Consider the following 23,554-nt stretch of genomic DNA (forward strand, 5'->3'; position numbering starts at 1 on the left):
TTATGACACCTTGATTACTGAGATTTAGCTTTTTCTGTACAAAAGAACATTCTTGTCACAAAAATTTGGGCAGGAAAGAAGGCAGTAAGCATCAGGCAAGTTGAAAAAGCAGCTGTGTAACTGACAAGAGCTGGTATAGCCCACAATTCCAATTAGTAAGAGCATCAAGAAACCAGGGTGGTTGCAAAGGGAGTCCCTGAGGGGAAAAAGTTTCACAGGCATGTATTTTAAAAAGGAAGTAGGAGCACACAGTCTAAGAGAAATAAAACAGACTGACAAGAATCTAGAAGATCAAAGTCAAAAATAAGCTGATGCTTATGAAAAAGGCTGAAGACAAGAGGGACCTTTTAACTTGATCTGACAAAAAAAAAATTAAGAAAATGTACCTCTCAGAGTATTAGAACTCAAAATAAGTGATGTTATACTAAGGATGCACCTGCTTGCTTTGAATACATGCAAACCTCCAAGCACAGAAAAAAAAGTGGATAAAATACAGCAGCAAATGTGAGTAAAGAATCTGTCAATAATTACTTGAAAAATTGCAGTGAATTAGAGATATAAGATATACGGACAGAAAAAAAAAACCACTGCCTCAGTAAGAGTGGTGCCTGGTGCACTGATAATATGGATTTATCTTTGTGTCACATTATTCATTTTCTACCATATTTATATACTGTCTCTCACATTGTCATCTGTCACACGTAAGTCTGCTCTAGAATGGTTGCACATGTCATTCTCTAAAACCTCCTGGTTATGAGTTACAGAAAATGCTAAATCTCTGTGTTCCTAACTACATAATGCAGATATTTTAAAATATCGCGTGTTCTTCCTCTGCTTACAAGAATTTGCTTTCCTCCAGTGTTCTTAGATAAATAAGAACAATTTGACTCAAATTCCCATAACATGGATGGCTCGAGAGTTCATTTAGCTTAGTTGAACACTCCATGGAGTGATGATACAGCAGAAATTTATTACATTACAAACATGACAAACCAGGTTTCAAAACCAGAGAAACCTGAAATAAGATCCTCAGCACTGACCCCTGGGGTGATTCCTCTTCTATGTCTGAAGCTGAGCAGCCTTCTCTTCCAGGTGTTTCCTCCTCTCTCTTCCTCTTTTGTTGTCTCTTTCTGCTGAGAAATAGGGTGCTTCACTTTCCTTTCCTTTTTTGTTGGGGAGAATTAATTCCAGCTTTGAGTCCAAGCTCAAAACAAATTCTCCAATGGGCAGCACAGACAGCATCTCATGTCCTGAGTACCACTAAGTATCCTACCCAACAAGGCCATCCCTAGGGAGCGAGGGGCACCTGGCAATTAACTTTGCAGGGCCTTGTCTTACACTAGCAGTTTGATCTTTAAAATGTAATATGAATTCATGGGCTTGTATAAGGTATAGTGATTTTTCAATGAAAGGACATAATAATGAGTAGAAAAGGGAAACATATGGGTTTCTTTTCCAATCAGTGCATATGACGATTCTTCTTAGTGTCCAAGCACCATCTCCTGTCCAGGAATAGGAATCATCAATTCACATTCTTTATTGTCATAGGCATAATTCCTGGCTCTTTCACACTGCCTCCTGGGAGAAAAAGGTAGCAATGCTCTTATTACTCACAATGCCATGGCTCTTCAAACCTGTTCAGATTTCTTAAAATATAGGCCTGATTGCCTCTTGAGTTCCCTAACTCCATTTATTTAATGCTGATTACATTATTACTCCTAACACTCATTCATTGTGCTGCCTGTAAATATTGGCTTCTAATGATCTCACAAAAGTTGTTATTGTGCTTTATTGACAATGCCTACACATGCAAGTCTCACTCAGACGATGCACAAAAATGTAAACGATAATTTGTTTTTTTGATTGTGTTAAATTTACTCTTCAAAATTGTATGGTGTAAAACAAAACAGCACATCCTCCAATCCCTTGTGTTCTTTGCACTCTTGAGAACATAATCCTGGCATTCTTGGAGTGTGATCCTTTTCAGCATTGACCACACTGTTGCCTTCCACACATGGCCACCCAGGTGGGGGTAAAAGGAGCGTTTCCATGGGGGCAAGAAATGACTCTCCCTTATGCAACATACCTTAAGACCAAGCTGGGAGAGCATGATCAGAGGCAAGAGAGGACATCAGCTGGGAGGACCCACTGGCACTGCAGAGCCACAGTCTAAAAATGCTTATGAGGAAATAGGTGCAGCCACTACCAGGGGTGGCCCAACATGTAGTATGGAGCCTATGGAGAGGGTGGGGCAATTGTCCTTATTGTCAGCTGCTGGGGAGTTATGGGTAAAGGACACTTGTCTCCAATCTTGCTGCCTTCTGTACTGCAGAATGGAGATGAATCTGCAGTCACAACACGGATAAGTAAGAGCCAATACATGGGTCCATATACATGGCTCAGGTCCAAGGGATGTTAGTGCACCAGGGGTACTCCAGGGCCCTGCGCTCATCCTGTATACCTATGTGAGAGTTACCTGGGATGATCACATCAATCACCTGGGCACCATGCTGGTAGCCTAATCTTGTGTGAGCTCACAAAGGAAATACTACATGAGTTTGCAGGAGTGATCAACTTACCAAACTACCCTTCGAGGCCAGAGTCCTAGGAGTGATCAACTTACCAAACTACCCTTCAAGGCCAGAGTCCTGCCATGTGAGTCCAGCCATGGAACCCTGGAACCCTGGGATGCTCCCACAGGTGCAAATGACACAGGTCCTCAGGATATCTGGTGAATCTGTCATGTGTGGTAGAGAGCTCCAAATACTTCCGAAAGGAAAAAATGAGACTGAGGCCCATGCATGTCCCAACCCAGGCTCAGGGCACCCTGATGGGATGGCACTGCCAACGCTAGGTCATTCCAGACATCATAGGGGAATTTAGAAAATTTCAAGAAAGACACAGTCAAAGCACAAGACACCCCAATTTATAAGGCCTGGAGCAGAGGCCCCATTTGCCCAGGTCTAAGGGAAGCACTGCTGCCTAGACACAGTAGCTCATTTTTTTTTTTTTTTTTTGAGGCGGAGTCTCGCTCTGTCGCCCAGGCTAGAGTGCAGTGGCCGGAATAGCTCATATTTTCAAGTATGCCATGCTCAGGATCACACAGCAGATACACACTTATAAAATATCTCCTAGTTTACATAGTGGAACTAAGTGTCATTATTTCTTCACATTCCACAAAATGGTAGTGTTCCACAATCTGAATAAATACAAAAAAATTATTTGGTCTAATTATTTACTTTATTATTGATGATACTAAAGCCTAGATAGGTATTAGTCACTTACCATTTCACCTCCCCATGTCCCCCTGCTCACACTTTGCCAGTACTCAGGTTCCCAAAGTATAAATTGGCCTCCCCCTTTGCATCAAGTGCAATGGCCTTGATTTTCTCAGCACAGTACAAGATATTGCTCGCCACTGGTGCTCAATCAATACTTTGTGAACAAATGACTCAAATTCCCATAACATGGATGGCTCGAGAGTTCATTTAGCCTAGTTGAACACTCCATGGAGTGATGATACAGTAGAAGTTTATTACATTACAAACATGACAAACCAGGTTTCAAAACCAGAGAAACCTGAAATAAGATCCTCAGCACTGATCCCAGTGATGGGATAAACAAATTGGCAGCTGTAATCACTCCAGTGTAATCCTAGTAATCAACAGCCCCAGAATAAAACAGGAGACAACCAGGACTCCTTGCAGCAGTGCTAAATTAACTTCCTCCGCCACTGTCACACAGGAGGAAACGATTCATCATATTGAAGCCTGAAGCTCGTTTTTCACATGAAAAATGAACGTAAGAGTAATTTAATGAAAACAGGTACATTTCCATAATGTTTAGGGCTTTGTTATTTAGAAAAAATCAAGAGCTTCCTGGATAAATGAGTAGAGTACTGCCCTTGTTGACCTTCCCTGGCATAGATTTTTTATATGCCCTTTACTGAGTAAATAAATAACTTCGCACACGTGCACATGCTGTGTGTTTCTTTATGCTCTTGGTGACTTTCCATCTCCTAATGGCATGGTGCTGATGATCTCCAGCATCTCAATTGTCCTCAAAACCTATGCCATACACCAAGACAGTAAACCTGCCTTAGTCTTTCTTGATCAGCATAGCCACGCAGACAGTCAGAACCTTTGAGCTACAGTCACTTTGCTTAGTGATGAAGGCTTTTTTGGAGCTCTACAGATTTCAAGAATATCATATGCAATTTTCAAAGATGAGAGGACTGAGGCCCACAAAGAGGGCTTCTTAGAACACGTGGATCTTAAACAGAGTCTTGAAGAAAAGGGAGGATGTGATCAGAGAGGAGGAAGAAGGGATGCTTCCAATAGGAGGAATTAGAATGTTCAGGGTATAGAGGAGAGAACTTCACAGAAAATAGAGAGAGCCTGGGAGATGAGCAGCCCACCTCTATTAGATGATGTGCCAAATAATGGTAGTTAAAAATAACACTGGCTAGATATGCTGAGGACAGATTAGAAAACTGGTGTGCGTAAATTCATGTTCTTTAATTTGAAAAAGAATTAAAGCACAAAAAAGCTTCTTATCTAAAGGAAGTCAATGGAAAATAGTTATAAATGGGACCATTCACTATACGTCCCTAATTTATCAGACTTTTGTAAATCGGTTGTTTGAACATGCTCTCCCTCTCTGGGACTCTTTAATAATGGAGCGTGAGGTAGTGAGAACAGTCAGTGGTCTGCACATAAGAACACTGAGCTCCAGAACTTGCTCCTGGGCCAACCCACTGGATTGCTTTGACTAAACCTGGAAACACTTCTAACCAAACTTAGAAAGGAATACATTGATTCTCCTGGCAATACTGCTTCAGTAATATTTACTGGGCACTTAATGTACTGCCTGTTTAGGCATCAACACCTTTGGGGGTCTTGTTCGTTCCTTGTTATATCCACCCCTATGAAATTGGCATTTTCCTTCTCCTCTTCTATATGAAGAAAATGAGGCACTGGAATCAAGGCCCGGGTCTGTCAGTCTCCATGGTCTATATACTCATCCCCTCCCCTATCCTGCCTCCATCTTGTCTCTGAAGGTGCCACCTCCTTCAGTAGTTCCTGAGTGAGGAAAAGTGAGAAGGACACCATCAGCTGTGCCTTGGAGAATGTGGGTTTGGTTTTGCTTAACAGATCACGGGCATCCAATAGGTATGTCTGATGGTTAACTTTATGTGTCAACCTGACGGGGCCACAGGATGCCACGAATAAACATTTCTAGATGGGGCGTTTCTGACTGAGATTCACATGCAAATCAGCGTACTTCATAAGACAGCCTGCCTTCCCCAGTATGGGTGGGCATGATTCAGTCAGAGGGCCTGAAGCAAAGCCAGAGGAAGGAGGCATCTGTCCCCTCTTATTTTTTCTGCCTCACTGGTGAGCTGGGACCACTCAACTCATCTTCTCCTAACCTTGGGCTGTGATATACAGCTCTGATTCTCAGGCCTTCAGACTCATGCTGAATTACACCACCAGCTTTCCCGGGTCTCCAACTCGCAGACTGTAGGTTGCAGGATGTCTCAGCCTCCAAAATTGGAACGAGCCAGTTCCTCACAATAAATCTTTCTTTTTCTCATGAATGAGAGAGAGAGAGAGAGAGTGTGTGTGTGTGTGTGTGCGCGCGCGTGCCCGTGCGCGCACTGATGTGTTGCTATTACTGAGGTGTTTTAGGGAACAGGGTGAAAATGAATTTCAAATGATTCAACAATACAGCACCGCAGCTCCTGGAAATCATGAGAGTTCAAGACTTGCCTTTTCACTAAGCTGGGGAAATGCTATACAGGTAATCCTTCTTTGTACAGCTTTACACTTCTGTAGCTGTACAGTTGTGCTAGCTATTACTGCAGGGCAGTTCTATGTGACACAAACTCTTGGTGACAGCAAGGTCAGCCTTTCCTCCTCTTTGTAGCTATATCTGTTTGATGTACTCCAGCCTCTGCCCCTTATGAACTCTGTGATATGTGGCAAACCAATTCACCTCCCTGAGCTTTCCTCTGCACTGAAATGAGAATGATAAGGGCACTTACCTATAGGGATTAAATGAAGGAAAGGGTATAGCTCAGAGGTAGAGCATTGGACTGAAGATCAAGGGATTAAATGAGATAGTGCATGCCAAACATGTGGCACAGTGCCCTGCATGACATGAGGGCTCAAGGACTACTTATATTGTTAATATCTCCAGGTCTGTATTGGGTCATGCATTTCTTCCCACTGAAAGCTTTCCCACCTCTCCTCAATGACCTCCCTCTCAGTGCTCCTACTCCTTTCTAAATAGGTCCAATCTTATTTCCTCCAGGCCTCCTGGGCTGTCTCTTCTGATGCCTGGGTCCATATCCGCGTGCAGACAATCCATGGCTCGAGCAATTCACTGTCTCCAGTCATTTCAAAGGCAGATTGTTGTCGCCCAAGTACATTCTACCATTGCTGAAGAGACAGAGGCCCAGGCACTGGTGCTGACTACTACCAGGTGGCCCCCCAGACAGGACCCCTGTCAGGGAATAAGCTGTGGTATCCACCATGTTTACTAGGAAAAGGAAGGGTGAGGCACTCAGAGGGTTACCAGAGTGGTCAGAGTGGGTTAGGCAGGACAATGAACACTGGACATGATCCACGCTGCCCTCTGTAAGACTAGGTGAAAAAAGCTACTGTGGTTCTCAGAGTGGCCACACCCAGTGCAGATATAAAAGTGGCCAGGTTAGAAAACTCCCAACTGGATCCTAGGTCTGTGTCTATCTGGATACTCAGAAGCAAGCTCAGGCGATATGCTTAGTCATGTCCTGATCTCTCCTGTAAAAATTAAGCCAGAAATTCAATTTCCCTCTTGGCTCTCTGCTTATGTTTTCTACTCACATTGTTTCTGTGGCTAAATGTCTACCATTGTGAAGGTCACAGAGCTCTCCTAGCCTTTTTACAAGCAGAGAAGCCCACAAATGACCATGATCAAACAACACCTGTCTGACTCTCTCCCTGCGTGGCTTTTTACACTCATGGAAGCAGATGGTAATATGATGATGCATAGAAATGGGGAATTGTCCAGGGAAGCAAAAGATGAGGACATATCCTCATCCCTAATATCCAATAATTCTTTAAAGAGCATAAATACATTATTTGACAGTTGTTCAAAACCAGCATCTCCCACAACTTGCTAGAGAATCAAAAATGGATGAAGGCCAAGTAGGAATTTACCCAACCAAAATACCTGCAGGAAATGCCACCTGAAGGTTTGAATTACTAAATATTATTTTACCTTTCAAAGTGTGCCACAAAAACACACTTGTAATCATTAGCAATATATGCATGAAGTAATGGATATTACTAAACTGTCTCCTGAAGCATTTGCTTAAGTGGGTAAACAGCAACCCTCTTATGTCACAATTTCACAGCTCATTAGAAAGAATCCTTTCTACATATACTATATAGGGAAAATATCATCCTAATCCTGATCAAATGATCACAAAATCAATGTTAATACGGATCAAGAAAATAGTAGTGTACTTATCATTTACATTTAAACATTTTTTCAAACAATTTTAATTCCAGTTCTACAATGACTTGTAACTTTAGTCAGATAATCATAAAAACTTTCAGTTATTTAAAAATTCTCCCTTTGCCTCTCTGACTGCAGAGAACCTCCATTGTTTTGTTTTCCTGACATTCATTCTCTCCTCCTCTGGCAATGACCTTCTGGTTTTCCCACAGAGACCCACCTCTCTCCCGCTCTCTCTCTTTGTGACCTGGGGAGGTCTCACTTTCCACTTGGCTCCAGGGTAAGTATTCCACTACCACTTCACCTGGACAGAACAAGAACCCAGCAAACTCATCTCTTATCTCTTCTGCTCACTAAATTCTGCTTCCTTTCTTTCGTTCTCTGTAGATCTGCATTCTCCCTCCTTTATTCACAGGGCAGAGGTTTTTATCCTCAGCTCCTACATTTTGTTGTTACTGTCCCATTCTCATCTAAATGTATGCCAGTTGTCTTTGCATTCTGATTCCAAAAGCCCAAGAAAGAAATTCCTACCAACATATATGTATGTAACAAGAAACCAAGGAGTTATCACCAAGAGTATAGGGGCTTATATTAATACAAACTTGGGTGACTTATTCCTCACAAATCTGGGATCAAACACCAAAAGAAAGGGCAGGTTCTTTAGCTGGATGATACCCTAAAAGATTTCTACTGCAACTTCCTTCTTTCCTCTCAATCTTACCTTTATTTCCCTCAGTGGGCCAACATTTCCTAAATCACCCAGAATGATAATTTCTCAAGTGCAGAGAGCTTACTAGGATTCAAACAAAGTGTCAAATCTTTGGAAGTCTGGGTACAAACAGCTGCTAGAAAGAGAATCTGACATTTCCCTATCATCATTGGCATTCATGTCATCTTCTTTTATGAAAGATGATGAAAGTTACCCAATTAGGTAGGATTTTCATGAGACTAAATCATCAGCCTTATATAATCAAATGCCATTATACAAGGTTTCCAGTAGTTAACCCACAGCATAGAATGTCAATTTGTTGTCTTTAAAACTTGCACAATGCTAGCTATGGTCTGAGGAGCAGTAAAAGCATTTTACAGGTGACAAATGGTTGGTATTTAATACAATGCTTAAAAAGCAAATTAATAAGGAAAAATTATTTACATAAATTAGAAAAGTTTGACATTTTCGGGAACATCTAAATTATTGTCAACATTTTGCTGCTTGTAAGCTTATTTTTAATAAAATCAATCATATGGAATAATCACCAGGCTTAGTGAACTCAACAAAAGCCTGACATCTTACTAAATTCATTCAGAGCAAAGAGATTCCCAGAATGAAGAAAGAGAATTAGAACTTCACCATGTCACCACAGCAATTCTATTAACTGATAGGTATGCAAGCAGACATCAAATTATATTTACATTATATATATCCCACCAACTAATATTGTGAAGGGAAAAGGAAATATTCCATGACATAATTTAGCAAACACCTCCTGAGAAGTCATAGAATTGAGCTAATAGTCTAGGTGAAGCTGTTAATCCTGTATTGCTGTGTGAAACATTTTGATTGCCTAAAATTGTCATGCAATGATCCATTTTGATTTCCTCTCCCTAGCTACATTACCAGCTCCACAACTGCCTAATGCATGGCAGGAGTGGACACTCAGTGAATGCTGGTTAGATGATTGATTAGAAAACCACCAACACTGAGGTGCCAACTGAAGACAAATAGATTAGCAAGGAATAATCCAGTTTCTAGTTCTGGAATAAACTGTACAATCACTCCATTTATTCAAAGTCCATGAGAGGAGCCATGTTTTCATTGTTTATCTTATTTTACCAGCTGCATCCCTAGAACCTTTAACAGGACCTAGAACAAACTAAGGACTGGAAAAGCTTACGCCTGTAACTCCAGCACTTTGGGAAGCTGAGGTGGGAGGATCACTTGAGCCCAGAGGTTCAAAGCCAACCTGAGCAACAAAGCTAGACCTTGTCTCCACAAAAAATAAAAATGAATTTAAAAACTTAGCTGGGCATAGTAGTACATGCCTGTCGTCCTAGCTAATCAGGAGGCTGAAGCAAGAGGATCACTTGAGCCCAAGAGTTCATGGTTACAGTGAGCTATGACTGCACCACTGGACTATAGCCTGGGAAAAAGAGTGAGACCTGTTTCTAAAAAAATTTTTTTGATGAATAAGTAAATTCCACCAATGCAGTCCAGGACAAAGAAGAAGAGTCTGCATCAATTTAACTTTTCACACACAGAAATGTCCTTCTACATATCCACTTCTAATCTAAGTGATTAATAGAAAAAACAGAAGAATAAAAACATACATTGTAAGTTTGGAAAAGAGACTTACAAGAAAAGGGACAGTTGGCCAGAGTTGTTTACCCAGTGGGTTATCACTAACAGAGTGTCTATGATACTGAAGGTGATCCAAATGTCACCCCAAAATATGCTACCCTAAAATATGTCATTTTGACATAAGGATTACTTTGAACTGAAGGAAACTGAGATGTCACAGAAGTTGCCAGGACTTCCTTTATCTTACTAAAACCAGGAACTCCTGAGCAAACTGCCATAGATTCCCTCCTGCAAGGAAGTTTTTGGCCATGAAGAAGACAGAAAGTTGGCACCAAGATGAACCTGCACAACCAAGCCTTACTAAAATAACCCAGATCTTCCATTAGATTCTCCCATATATCTACCTTCCTACAGGTTACCAATCCCAGAAGCTAAAAAACCTTTCCTTTGCCTTGTCACACATCCATAATTTTATCATTCTTTGTTAAAAATGGTACATAAATTCTCAGGCCTATCTACTTCTTTGAAGCTTTACTTCTTTTCCAGGAAGGCCCCTGTGTTAAGAAAAGCTAACGTCAGGTAAAATTTGTTTGCCTTTTCTCCTGTTAATCTGTTTTTTCTCAGTCTATTTTACAGGGCCCCAGCCAATGAACCTAAGAGGGTAGAGGAAAAAAGTTTTTCTCCTCCCCTACGCTACCTTTGACTTTTTCTTCTCCACATTAAGCATATGATTACATACTGCTCCTTTGCTTGGTGATTTTAACTTGGATGATGAGGCCGAGATCTAACTTCATGACTCTCCTCAATTACATGAAACATTATTTCATGAAAGATTGTAGGCAGCTGCCAGTCATTCTAAGTAAGAAAAAATAGCCTTACAGAGTAGCAAGAGAGACTTTAACTCAACATGGGAAAGAACTCCAGACTCATTTGACATTGAACATTTCCCAAATAAGAGGGATAAAATGGTTTTATTTAGAGATCTTTAAAGCAGAGAAAAAAAATTTCTGAAGTTTTAAAAAACCCTTTAAGGAGCTAGCCTTCAGTGGTTTCATGAGGCTCCTGTCTGAATCACTATCCATCTCTAACAAGTGCATTCGTCTCTCAGTATTTAAAGTCAAAACATGAAGCAATTCATACTCTGGTTATTTGATTAAATTAATTTCTGCCTTTCAAGTTTTCAGATATAAAAATTACCCAATAAAAGGAATTATTTTCTCTGAACTGAGAGGATGGAAAAATATTCCATTATCATGTAGAAACGTAACACATTTGAAAGTAATATGCCCTCACTCTCATGTGCATAAATGGTGTTATTCATCTTTTTGGAAATTATTTTAATTCAGTCTGGAAAATAAAATACAATTTAATATAGATACTTCCTGTTTCTCCACCCACATACTTATTTGCATTTTCAGCTTTTAATCAGGTTTGTAAAATAAAAGACACTCTTGAAATTTACAGACCTTTGAGACTAACTGCTTTATTCAGTTTATATACTTACTAGTCTATCGCCCAAAAAATATCTCAGACCCAAAATCACCATAAATGATTGATGAAAAAAATCAAATTGGATTAATGTGTTGTTGGAAAAGTTCATGTGACCCAGAAGCCTTTTTATTTATTTTGTGTTTTTTTCTTATTATACTTTGGTTCTAGGGTACATGTGCACAACGTGCAGGTTTGTTACATAGGTATACATGGGCCATGTTGGCTTGCTGCACCCATCAACTCATCATTTACAGTAGGTATTTCTCCTAATGCTATCCCTCCCCCAGCCCCCTACCCCCAAACAGGCCCCAGTGTATGATGTTCCCTGCCCTGTGTCCATGTGTTCTCATTGTTCGATTCCCACCTATGAGTGAGAACATGCGGTGTTTGGTTTTCTGCCCTTGTGATAGTTTGCTGAAAATGATGGTTTCCAGCTTCATCCATGTCCCTTCAAAGGACATGAACTCATCCTTTTTTATGGCTGCATTGTATTCTATGTTGTATATGTGCCACACTTGCTTAATCTAGTATAACACTGATGGACATTAGGTTGGTTCCAACTATTTGCTATTATGAATAGTGCCGCAATAAACATACATGTGCATGTGTCTTTATAGTAGCATCATTTATAATCCTTTGGGTATATACCCAGTAATGGGATGGCTGGGTCAAATGGTATTTCGAGTTCTAGATCCTTGAGGAATCACCACACCGTCTTCCACAACGGTTGAACTAATTTACACTTGTGCCGACAGTGTAAAAGCGTTCCTATTTCCCCACATCCTCTCTAGCATGTTGTTTCCTGACTTTTTAATGATCGCCATTCTAACTGGCATGAGATGGTATCTCATTTTGATTTTGATTTGCATTTCTCTGATGACCAGTGATGATGGGCATTTTCTCATGTGTCTGTTAGCTGCATAAATGTCTTCTTTTGAGAAGTGTCCATTCATATCCTTTGCCCACGTTTTGACGGGGTCGTTTTTTCTTGTAAATTTGTTGAAGTTCTTTGTAGATTCTGGATATTAGCCCTTTGTCAGATGGGTATATTGCAAAAATTTTCTCCCATTCTGTACGTTGCCTGTTCACTCTGATAGTAGTTTCTTTTGCTGTGCAGAAGCTCTTCAGTTTAATTAGATCTCATTTGTCAATGTTGGTTTTTGTTGCCATTGCTTTTGGTGTTTTTGTCATGAAGTCTTTGCCCGTGCCTGTGTCCTGAATGGTATTGCCTAGGTTTTCTTCTAGGGTTTTCATGGTTTTAGGTCTTACATGTAAGTCTTTAATCCATCTTGAGTTAATTTTTGTACAAGGTTTTGTAAGGAAGGAATCCAGATTCAGCTTTTTACATATGGCTAGAGCCTGTTTACCCAGCACCATTTATTAAATAGGGAATCCTTTCTCCATTGCTTGTTTTTGTCAGGTTTGTCAAAGATCAGACAGTTGTAGATGTGTAGTGTTATGTCTGAGGCCTTTGTTCTGTTCCATTGGTCTATATAACTGCTTTGGCACCAGTACCAGTGCTGTTTTTGTTACTGTAGCCTTGTAGTATAGTTTGAAGTCAAGTAGTGTGATGCCTACAGCTTTGTTCTTTTTGCTTAGAATTGTCTTGGCTATGCAGGCTCTTTTTTGGTTCCATATGAACTTTAGAGTAGTTTTTTTCCAGTTCTGTGAAGTAGTATTTTCCAATTCTGAAGGTAGGAATAATGAACATTTTTTAAATTCTAATTTTATTCCAGCACTAATACAGTTCATAGCACCAGTAGCTTCTCAACTATCATTCAACAAATGAATGGACAGAGATCCTTTTCTTGAAAGATAAGTAGCTGTCTGTAGATATGATTTCAGAAAGACATAGAAACAGCATGCCACTTTCCCGTGCAATTCTTCTACCTATCCCAGAATATTCAAAATTGCAAACTAAGGCACAAGGCATTTTATTCCACTATTAGAAAGAAGCTTAAAATAGAAATGTCCTTCAGCAATAAACTATTTAGGCAGTGGAAATGGTGTGTCCAAAAGAGAGTGGGAAAAAAGGAAACTGAAAGTAAAGTTACTTTGTCAGCCTCCAAGGCCTTAGAGGAGTCCCCTGACGATCAATTCTACAAGATTTTTGGGTTCTAGGGTCTCTCTCCCCCTGTAGCTTCAGATTTAATTCCATTCTCTAAAGTCAATCCTGTCTGAGGGCAAGAGAAATGTATGAATTTAAGACCCCTGCATTCTCTAGGATTCACCTGAGCTGGTCCTCACCTGGTACCTTCGTCCTGAGATCTATGTTTCTTATTTCTAAGTCTACTCCTAAAACTTCTGCCTTAGTTCTGATAATTTACACACCACGGTTATGTCTTAGACCCATTTCTTTCTATTGCTATTATGCCCAGTATTGGCCCATTACCTATCTTAATCTGTCTTGTGATGATACAACAAAATATGTCAGACTGGGTAATTTATAAAGAATAGACATTTTTCTCTCAAAGTTCCCGAGGCTGGAAAGTCTGAGATCAAGGCACCAGCAGGTTTAGTTGTTTAGTGAGGGCTGCATCCATTAGAGGGGAGTAACATTATGCCCTCACATGGAGGAAGGGCAAGAGACAAATGCTTTGTGAAGCCTCTTTTATAAGAGTCTTAATCCCATTCATGAGGGAAGGAGCCCTTATGGACTAATCACCTCTTAACAATCCCATCTCCCTCTTACTACCATCACACTGGCAACATCTGAGATTTGGAGGAGGTGCTTTCAAATCATAGCACGACCCATGCTGCTGCAAGTCCCTCCCAGGAATCGGAACACTACCAGAAAATCTCCATGCCTTGACAGACATGCTACCTGCGAACACATCCCCAGATGGTGTACATCTGCCATCTGCCAGGAGGCATACCTGTGCCCTGTTTCTGTTGAGAACTTAAGAAGCCACAGTTTGGAACCCCTTGTTGGACTGTAATTAAACTTTCTCCACATGAAGGAACACACCTAACTACAAACCCTGAGTTCTCCCAATTTGTCCCACCCTATTACATGTATTTGGTCATATTCAGTTGTGTCATTACTCTCCAGGGTGTTATGGCTAAGACCAAAAAAAAGTGTGCATCTCTGGAGAAGGGCTTTAATCATCCCTGAAACTAGTTGAGGTGGACAAACTCTAAGATGGCCCCAATTATCCCTACTTCCTGCTTTCATGCCCTTGTACAATCCCTTCCCCTGGAGTGTTGGCAGGACCTGTAACTTGCTTCTAACAAACAGCATAAGGCAAAGTTGTTAAGAAGTTACTTCCTTGAGTATGTTACATAAGATGGTAACTTCTACCCTGCTACCAGACCTTAATGACCGATTCCCTCCATTGCTGGATTTGGTGAGAAAGCTGCCCTACAGAGAAAGCTACATGGCAAATTACTCAAAGCAGCCTTCAGACAGTTACCAGCAAGTAGCTGAGGCCCTCTGTCCAACAATCCATGAGAACCTGAATCCTGCTAACAACTACAAGCTTGGAAACAGATCCTTCCCCATTCAAGCATCTGATGAGATTCCAAGCTTGAGTGACACCTTGAGACTTCTGAGAGACCCTAAGCTAATCTCCACCAAGATTAGCTTGGCACAGCACAAAACTGGTGAGAATGTAGAGCAACTGCAACTCTCATAAACTGCTACTGGAATGTAAAATAAATAAACCACTCTGGAAAAGTCTTTGGCAAATTTTTCTAACTTCAAATGTACATCTATCTTATGACCCAATAGTTCCACTTCTATTTACCCAAGAGAAAGTAATAGGTATGTACACAAAATGGCTTTTATATAATTGCTTATTGCAGCTTTAACCACAAAAGCCCCAAACTGAAAACAATCCAACTGTCAATTGATAGCAGAATTGATAAACAAATGTTGTCCTATTCACTCAAAGGCATATTACTCAACAATAAGAAGAGAAGAGACTACTGATACATGCAACAGAATGTATAAATCTCAGAGACATTATGTTGAGACAAAGGAGTCAGAATCCCCCTCCCAATAAATAGAGATGTATTATTCCTTTTTTGTTAAAGTTCAGGAAAAGGGAAAACTAATCTAATCTGTGAAAGAAGTCAAACGTGTGTTAGAGATTTACTGGAACAGGGCATGAGGGAAGTTCTTAGTAATGAAAAATACTCTAAGTCTTTATAGTGTTGTTGAATATGTGGGCAAAACTTACCAAATTATATAAACTTAAGATCTGTAAAATTCACTATGCATAAATTGTGCCTCAATTAAAAAAAGACTAGAGACACTGTGAACAATTTTATAAATATAAATTCAACTCTTTAGATAAAATTAACAATGTCTTCCATTTGATGATGAGGAAACAGATTTTCAACAAACTAGGAATAATCTAATAAAGTGAAGATAAAGAATTTTTAAACTTACAGTAAATATTTTATAGTGAAATATAGAAATCCTTCCCTTTGAGCTTTTTTCTTATTATTGCACATGAAACAAGAAGGTCTACTAAAACCAGTTCTATGCAACACTGTCCTGGAGAGGCTATCAAAAAAAGAAAGATAGAAAATAGAGACATATAGCCACCATTATTTTTAGATAACATAAAATACAAATTACTCTTTAGCAAGGACATTAGATATCCTAGCTACCAAAGTTAAAAAACAAAGCTTCAAAACAATACCATTTCTAATAGATTTGATGAAACACCTTATAGTAGATCCAATGAAAGTAATGCAACCAAGAACACAGCAAAACATCACCAAGAGAAATTAAAGATATATACAAGCAAAGGTTTATGTTATGGTATATTTAAGAATTGGAAAACTCAATGTTGTAAAGTTGTCAATTGACTCAAAATTGATGCAATTCCAATAAAAATTCCAACTGTTTTATTTATGGTGGAAATTGATGGGCTCACTGTAAAATACAAATGATGGCTGAGTCAGGTGGTGCATGCCTATAATGCCAACACTTTGGGAGGCCCACATGGGAAGATCACTTCAGCCCAGGATTTCAAGAACAGCCTGGCAACACAGACCTTTGTCTCTACAAAAAACTTAAAAATTAAAAAAACAAAAACAATTAGCCAGGCGTGGTGGTGCATGCCTGCAGTCCCAGCTATTCAGGAGGCTGAGGTAGGAGGATCACTTGAGCCTAGGAGGTTGAGGCTGCAGTGAGCCATGATTGTGCCACTGCACTCCAGCCTGGGCAATGGAATGAGACCCCATCTCAAAAAGAATGCAAGTTACAACACAAAGAGTGGACACGAGGAAATACAATCTTAAGGGAGAACAAACTTGGAGGAATTACACTATCAGATACCAAGCCTATTGCAAAAATATAGTAAAAATAAACACTATGATACTGGCACAAAAATAGACAAATAGACTGCTGGAACAAAATAGAGAATTCTAAAGTAGACTCAAACATGTAATATTACCTACTTTATAACAAAGATGCTACTACAGTGCAGTGAGAAGTAATAGTTTTCTCAATGGATGATGGTGATTAATTGGATAATCATATGGGAGGAAAAATTTTTTAAAAACCTTGACCCTTAGACTTCATGCATAAAAATAAGTTCCAGATGGATTGACTTAATGTGACTTAAAGACTTAAATGTGAAAGGTAAAATTATAAAGCTTGTAAAATGTTAAATAGGAGAATATCTTCATGACCTTGTAACTGCTGAAGATTTCTTAAACAAGACAGAAATAGCATCAAGCATAAACAAAAAGGTTGATAACTTGGACCTCATTAAAAGTAAAATTTCTGTTCATAAAAAGTTATTAAGACAGTAAGAAGTCAAACCACTGAGTAGCAGAGGTTCACAATACATAGAGCTGATAGAAGACTCCCAGAATATATGAAGTTATTATGCAAATCAGTAATAAAAAGCAGACAACCTAATTTTTAAATGAGTAAAAGTATGCAGCAGGAATTTCACACACACACACAAAGACATCCAAATGACCAAAACAGAAAACAAAAAACAAAAAAACCCAACTGTAAAGATTCTCAAGATCCTCAGTGCCATTAGTCACCAGGAATATCCAAATAAGAGCAACAACAAAACATGGTATCCATCTACCAAAATAACTTTAAAAAAACAAACAAGAATAACAATAACAAGTATTAGTGAGAATGCGGAGCAACTATAACTCTTATATACTGTTGTGATTTTAAAATAATACAACCACTTTGCAACTAACATAACCACTTTGGAAAACGCTTGGCAATATATACTAGATCTATATATGCAGAAATCCTATAAGCAAGCAATACCACTCCTAGATACATACACCTTAGCAATGAATGTAACTGTGCAACAAAAATTATACAAAAGTGTTTACCACAGAATGCTTCATAATAGACAAAAACTGAAAACAGCCCAAACATTCACAAACTATAGAATGAGTAAAGTGCAAAATTCAAATAGTAGAATTTGGCAAGAGAAGTAAAAAAAAAAAAAAAAATAGCTGAAAAAGATTAACAAGTAGACTCTTAATGGTAGAAACCAGATTTGGGGTACATAAATGCTCACTTCAAAATGCTTTCAATTTACCAAAATATTTAAAATTTTTCATTAGTAAAATGTCGGGACAAAATATTACAACTAATAATATACTTGTTACTACTAATATATGATCAATTCTAAAGTAAAACATAAGGTGAATAACTACACTATGACTACAACAAATTAGAAAACTGTGATAGATGATCTTTTTATAGAAATAATGTGAAATATCTCAGAATAACTATAACAAGAAATGATAATATTGATGAAAATTACAAATTCTGCTTTTAACCAACCCAGACAAATAAACTAAGTCTATATTATTGCCAAACAAAAATGGCTGAAGACTGAGGACTTACCACAGTCCAGCATTAGACATTCATGAACTTTCCTCAGGACTAACTTTAATTCCTGAAAATTTCATGAACCTAATAAAAGAATAAAGCAAATACGATAATCCATTAGCAACAAATTACCCTGGTATTTTGGCATCAAATAATGTGAAATATATTTGATTTTTCAAAATAAAATTATAAGATAATTTGATTATATGAATGCAGTATTGCATACACATTGTTATAAATGGAAGCAAAGCACATCTTAATGTTTTTAGGACTCCCTTAAGATCAACTCATGTCAATTTATCATTTTATCAATTCAATTTTGTTTGACTTACAGATGACTAGTATTGACTGCTAACAGGAAGAATACCAGAAGCAAATGAGACTTGCAAACAGGATGCTATTAAAGAAGCTGTTATGCTTTTGCTCTTGGCCTTTTAAAAATATTTTTTCATTTAACTTCGGAATATGAAGATACCCTCAAATCAGGATCAAACATCTTCCTGAAATCACTGTTTATGGTTCAGTTATTTACATTGATGGGGATCTCAACAACCAAAACACCTCTGAAGACGATCTCTGTGCAAGGCAACAAATGGGCTCTGTGGGGTGTGCAAAGATGAGCAGGAATAGTTGCTGCCATCTGAGAACTGCCAAGCTCCAGTCTAGGGTAAGGATTTATCAGAGAATACACTGTAATAGAGTTTTTGACAGAACATTTCCTGGGGTATATAATTGTACTTGTGATGAATGAATCTGTTGCAATTTAACACGTTCATTAATGAATCAGAAGAGAAGACAGAATAGGTGACACTGGGAAAGTCACTTAACCTCTTGTGGCATCCAGCTTTTCATAGTGCCTCTTTGCTCCTGCAACACAACTATTTCTACTCCCTGAGCACAATCCTCTCTCTGTATCTTGAAGAGCTTGCAGTGAACTCTGCCTAAATATTCTTTCTCCATCTCTCTTCCCCTCCTTTCCTCCCGCCAGCCTGTCTTTTTCATTCAGACCTCAGCAGAGATATAAAACTTATTTTCTCAGGAAATGTGCCTCCATCTCCCCATTCTGAGGGAGACGGCCCTCTCATGCACTCCCACGGCATCCAGTCATGTTACTTTTATCATTCTTGTATATATGCTGATTTGCACGTATTTTTTCTTTTCTATAATGAGAAGTTTCCATAGGTCTGGAACTTGTCTTGTTCACTAGCTTATATCCAGGAACCAGGGTATTGCAAACAAATGTGCTGCACTTGGTGCTTTGAAAAGCATATATGGGACCCTTCTAAAATCAACACCCCAACATCATCAAAAGAACTAGAGAAGCAAAAACAAACTCAAAGCTAGCAGAAGACAAGAAATAACTAAGATCAGAGCAGAACTGAGAGATAGAGACACAAAAAACCCTTAAAAAAATCAATGAATCCAGAAGTTGGTTTTTTGAAAAGATTAACAAAATAGATAGACCACCAGCCACAGTAATAAAGAAGAAAAGAGAGAAGAAGCAAACAGATACAATAAAAAATGATAAAGGGGATACCACCATTGATACCAAAGAAATACAAACTACCATCAGAGAATACTATAAACACCTCTAAGAAAATAAACCAGAAAATCTAGAAGAAATGGATAAGTTCCTGGACACATAAACCCTCCCAAAACTAAACCAGGAGGAAGTCAAATCCCTGAATAGACCAATAACAAGTTCTGAAACTGAGGCAGTAGTTAATAGCCTACCAACCAAAAAAAGCGTAGGACCAAATGGATTCACAGCCAAATTCTCCCAGAGGTAAAGAGAAGAGCTGGTACCAAGCTTCTAAAACTATTCCAAGCAATAGGAAAAAGAGGGACTCCTCCCTAACTCTTTTTATGAGGCCAAGGTCATTGTGACACCAAAACGTGGCAAACACACAACAAAAAAAGAACATTTCAGGCCAATATCCCTGATGAACATAGATGCGAAAATCCTCAATAAAATATTGGCAAACCGAATCCAGCAGCACATTAAAAAGTTCTTTCACCAGGATCAAGTCGGCTTCATCCCTGGGATGCAAGGCTGATTCAATATATGCAAATCAATAAACGTAATCCATCACATAAACAGAACCAATGACAAACACCACACGATTATCTCAATACACGCAGAAAAGATCTTCAATAAAATTCAACACCCCTTCATGCTAAAAACACTCAATAAAGTAGGTATTGATAAAATGTATCTCAAAAGAATAAGAACTATTTATGACAGACCCACAGCCAATATCATACTGAATGAGCAAAAGCTGGAAGCATTCCCTTTGAAAACCAGCACAAGACAACACCACTCCTACTCAACATAGTATTGGAAGTTCTGGCCAGGGTAATCAGGCAAGAAAAAGAAATAAAGGGTATTCAATCATGAAGAAAAGTCAAATTTCTCTGTTTGCAGATGACATGATTGTATATTTAGAAAACCCCATCATCTCAGCCCAAAAATTCCTTAAGCCAATAAGCAACTTCAGCAAAGTCTCAGGATACAAAATCAATGTGTAAAAATCACAAGCATTCCTATACACCAATAACAGAGAACCAAATCATGAGTGAACTCCCATTCACAATTGCTACAAAGAAAGTAAAATACCTAGTAATACAATTAACAAAGGAATGTGAAGGACCTCTTCAAGTAGAACCACAAACCACTACTCAAGGAAATAAGAGAGGACACAAACAAATGGAAAAGCATTCCATGCTCACAGATAGAAAGAATCAATATCGTGAAAATGGCCATACTGCACAAAGTAATTTATAGATTCAATGCTATTCCAATCAAGCTACCATTGACTTTCTTCACTGAATTAGAAAAAAACTACTTTAAAGTTCATATGAAACCAACAAAGAGCCCATACAGCCAAGACAATCATAAGCAAAAAGAACAAAGCTGGAGGCATCACACGACCTGACTTCAAACTACACTACAAGTCTACAGTAACCAAAGCAGCTTGATACTGGTACCATACAGATATATAGACCAATGGAACAGAACAGAGGCCTCGAAAATAACAACACACATCTACAACCATCTGATCGTTAACAAACTTGACAAAAATAAGCAATGGGGAAAGGATTCCCTATTTAATAAGTGGGTGTTGGGAAAACTAGATGGCCATATGCAGAAAACTGAAACTGAACCCCTTCCTTACACCTTATACAAAAATTAACTCAAGGTGGATTTAAAGATTTAAACATAATACCTAAAACCATAAAAACCCTAGAAGAAAACCTGGGCAATACCATTCAGGACAGAGGCATGGGCCAAGACTTCATGACTGAAACACCAAAAGCAATGGCAACAAAAGCCAAAATTGACAAATGGGATCTAATTAAACTGAAGAGTTTCTGCACAGCAAAAAAAAAAAAAAAAAAAACTATCATCAGAGTAAACAGGCAGCCTACAGAATGGGAGAAAATTTTTGCAATCTATCCATCTGACAAAAGGCTAATATCCAGAATCTACAAAGAACTTCAAAAAATTTACAAGAAAAAAAAAACAACTCCATCAAAAGGTGGATGAAGGATATGAACAGACACTTTTCAAAAGAAGACATTTATGTGGCCAACACATGTGAGAAAAAGCTCATCATCACTGTTCATTAGAGAAATGCAAATCAAAATCACAATGAGATATCAACTCATGCCTGTTATAATGGCAATCATTAAAAAGTCAGGAAACAACAGATGCCGGAGAGGATGTGGCGAAATAGGAACGCTTTTACACTGTTGGTGGGAGTGTAAATTAGTTCAACCATTGTGGAAGACAGTGTGGCGATTCCTCAAGGTCCAGAACTCAAAATAGCATTTGACCCATTGCTGGGTAATGCACGAAGGATTATAAATCATTCCACTATAAAGACACATGCACACGTATGTTTACTGGAGCACTACTCACAATAGCGAAGATTTGGAACCAACCCAAATGCCCATCAATGACAGACGGATTAAAGAAAATGTGGCACATACACACCACGAAATACTATGCATCCATAAAAAGGATGAGTTCCTGTTGTTTACAGGGACATGGATGAAGCTGGAAACCATCATTCTCAGCAAACTAACACAGGAACGGAAAACCAAACACCGCATGTTCTCACTCATAAGTGGGAGTTGAACAATGAGAACATTTGGGCACAAGGAGCTGAACATCACACACTGGGACCTGTCGGGGGGGTGGGGGGGGTAGAGGGAGGGACAGCATTAGAAGAAATACCTAATGTAGATGACAGGTTGATGGGTGCAGCAAACCACTATGGCACATGTATACCTATGTAACAAACCTGCACGTTCTGCACATGTGTCCCAGAACTTCAGTATAATAATAATAACAATAACAATAATAATAATAATAATAATAATAATAATAATAATAATAAAGAAAAAAGAAAAAAAAAGAAAGAAAACCACAGATGGTGCCACTGGCATAAACCTCTATGTAAATGGCGCCACCTAGAGATGTGTATTACACAAACTGCACCAGGACCACTGTAATCCTGTGCAGGACAGGACCTAAAATGTAAAAGTTTGAATCATATTTATGGGATGGATGACTATTGCACCATTCACTAAAATTCTATGACTACTCTCAAAGATTTAGAAATGGACCACAGCTGGGTATAAACAAAAACTACCAAGCAAATTACATCCAAAATATTTAAACATGTACCAAATAATACTCAGTTTAGAATTTATGGACAGAGCTTTAATATCCAACTGTAAGAAATACAAGCTTTAATAATAGTGAAAAATATAGTTATTAAAACACTTACTGTAAGTATATCCATGTCTGTATATAAAATAGGGATATTATATATTTTGAAAAGAGATCTACAATATTGATATATTATTAATATAGCATAAAATGTAACTGTGGACTTACATTCTTCTTAACTAAATGTTTTATAATCCACTCTTTCACTATTCTTTCCCTGTTCAAACGTTCCAATTTTGACTAAAATGGACATCTCCATATCAGGTTTTGAACACTTTATTTTCTGGCATAATGAAATCGTTTAGGTTTACCTTATACTTCTCCTCCTCTGACCCAGAATCCCTAATTTCTGCAAGGAACCTTAGTTCCTTTCATTTAGAAACCAAAGTCTGGACTCCAGGGATCTCGCTGTCACTGGGGACTCATCGCCTCTTGGCCCACATCCCACATACACACATACACACTCATAAACACACACATACACACACACACTCATAAACACACACACACACATACACACTCATAAACACACACACACACTCATAAACACACACACTCATAAACACACACACACACACACTCATAAACACACACACTCATAAACACATACACACTCATAAACACACACACACATACACACTCATACACACACACTCATAAACACACACATACACACACACTCATAAACACA

At 38.6% G+C, this 23,554-nt stretch overlaps 1 protein-coding gene across 1 annotated transcript in view; it reads right to left on the reverse strand.

Annotated features, from left to right (window-relative positions):
* The window catches only part of KCNN2 (potassium calcium-activated channel subfamily N member 2), a 428,813-nt gene that overhangs the window by 355,721 nt on the left and 49,538 nt on the right, over window positions 1-23,554 (reverse strand). Inside the window, exon 3 of the mRNA XM_023194265.3 lies at window positions 18,141-18,209. The gene's annotated coding sequence lies outside the window, so the exon portion shown is untranslated. The remainder of the gene's footprint in view (window positions 1-18,140; window positions 18,210-23,554) is intronic.

The sequence above is a fragment of the Piliocolobus tephrosceles genome, chromosome 4, assembly GCF_002776525.5.
Source record: "Piliocolobus tephrosceles isolate RC106 chromosome 4, ASM277652v3, whole genome shotgun sequence".
Taxonomy (NCBI): Eukaryota; Metazoa; Chordata; class Mammalia; order Primates; family Cercopithecidae; genus Piliocolobus; species Piliocolobus tephrosceles.